The sequence below is a fragment of the Staurois parvus genome, unplaced genomic scaffold (genome assembly GCF_062004578.1).
Source record: "Staurois parvus isolate SC_StPar_1 unplaced genomic scaffold, SC_StPar_1.0 ptg001597l, whole genome shotgun sequence".
In the NCBI taxonomy this organism is placed as follows: domain Eukaryota; kingdom Metazoa; phylum Chordata; class Amphibia; order Anura; family Ranidae; genus Staurois; species Staurois parvus.
In genome coordinates, this window is record NW_028319393.1 from 139,992 (window position 1) to 142,371 (window position 2,380).

Genomic DNA, 2,380 nt, shown 5'->3' on the forward strand with positions numbered 1-2,380 from the left:
ATTTCAGTGAGTTATTCCTGAAAATTACAGGCCTACAATAAAAAAAACAACATATTTCCATGCAAAAAAATGTACCGCTTTGAGCACAGAAATATGGACATAATCAGACCGCTAGGGAGGTTAATGTACACAGCTAGATTTAATTTTTTTTTTTTTTTAATAACTATTTTGGGCCAGGTTTCTTTTGATAATTACAAAAACAAATCAGAAGATATCTATTACCATTTACCACCAAATGAAAGCCCAATTTTCCTGAAAAAAAAAAATCCTGCATAATTCTCCTCGATGTACAAAGTAGGTGGGATGTATGGATTTACTAACACATGTCAAAGTTGCAAAATTGTGCTTAGGCGTTAGGATTTGTTTTACCCTTAGGCATGAAGGGGTTACAGGGGTTTTAAAGGCTCAAGGTTTTTTACCTTCATGCATTCTATGCTTGAAGGTAAAAAACCTTTGTGCAGCATCCCACCCAGTCCCCCCCCCCCAATACTCACCTATGCCCCCTCTCGATGTGCACTGGAGTCTTGGCTATCCCAGGACCCCCTCTTCTTATTGTCTAAGACAGAAGCGGGAGCCATTGGCTCCCACTGCTGTCAATCACAGGCATTGAGATAATGAGAAAAAGGGGTGTAGCCAAGCCTTGTGTGTGAATGGACACGCTCGTGCCCCCATAGCAAGCTGAATTCTGTGGGGGCACCCGACGGGAGGGAGGGCCCAGGAGAGCCGTGGGAGACCCAAGAAGGGGAGGGTCGGGGTTAATCTGAAAAAATCACTGCCCAGAGCAGGTAAGTATAACATATTTGTTTTGTTTTTTAAAACATGTGTTAGTAAAACTGTATGCATGATCACAACTACTTTGTGTATCCAGGAGGATCCGGGCTGCTCTGTGCAAAACCACTGCACACAGCAGGTAAGTATAGACATATTTGGTATTTTTTCTTTAACCCCTTTGCATAGGCGCCTCCCGGCCATTTAAGAGTTTCAGAAGCCAGGAGGTGGGCGGGGTTTTTGGGTCATGTGTCTGCAGTGATTCGCTGCCACATGATCGGAAAAGGTCCAGATCGCAAGGGGAGATTGGGACTTTTCCGTGAGTCACGAACATACGTGCTGGGAGCACACAGGGCACATGCTCTCAGCATATATGTATTTTCTAATGGCATGCAAATATGCGGCAGCTTGGCGTCAAAGCCCAGACGCCGAGAGGCCACATATTGTGCGCTCAGCTTCTAGGGGTTAAATAAAAAATGTAGAATCACTTTTAATGTTCCAGTTTACAAAAATAAAAACTGTTCCTGGCCAAATTGAAATTTTTTGTATTGGGTCAGTATCCTCCATATTTTTTTTTCATTTTACACCCCTTTTATCTAATAGACCAGAAAATGGGAATTTGTAATTTGACATATTCAGGTCCCTCTGTTTTCAATAGGGCCCGAATTTCTTTGAAGTTCCCTGAACCCTGCTGGAAGTTTACTCTTTCTATAAAAATTTACTTTCTATTAGTTTTGAATTTTCTTTCCGCTAGTCCGAGGTCACATGTTCTTAGCCTTATATTGTTCATAAAAAAAAAACAAAACAAATAAAAACCCACAAATTCTTGTAGGCAGTTATCTTTGAAAGTCTGGAGCCATTGTATGGTTTGGAAATGTCTCTTCTAGAGAACCAGAGGCACCTCACCCAACGTGCTAGCATGTATAGAAGTAGCGCAGCCTAATTGTCAGCACAGATAATGGCTTGGCTGAGCAGTCAGAACTAGACAGCCTGTCCTGGATCATTCCACGATGACCCTGTCTGATCTGCTCACTGTGCCTGTCAGAGCATGGTGCCTGTGACTCAGTAGAGCAGTCTGTCGGGCAGACTTCTGTCATCTCCTGTAAGTGCCGAGCGTAGCCGAATACAAGACAGCCATCTGAAAACGGTCTAGTTAAGGGCCATTTAAGGCCGTTACAAGATTTGGTTTAAATTAAGAATTTATATTAACAAAAATTTCAATAAAAGTCTTTAGAATTTAGCTCTACTGGTGTTAACCGATACGCATACTATACATACTGTAGTTACCAAGATATACAATCATTTTCTGGGCATTTTTTCTGGCAAAGTGCTGTAACGTAACCAGTCCCCTCCAAAGTGTGGGAGATGTGACCACCAAGAACTAAACAGGCTCCGGGATTTGCATTACCAAACCAGTCCAGCTTTATGACGAAGGAGGATTTCCATTTGAAACGCGTTGCTGCCCCCCTTCACCTCCCACCTTTTCCCAGTATCACACAGGGAACTGTTATGGACCGACTGGCGGTAGCCTCTAGCGACCCACAGGACGGAATCCCACAGGGCGCAGAATCTAAGCCTCAGTCTGCTGTTTCACCAGAGCCCCTGATGGTGG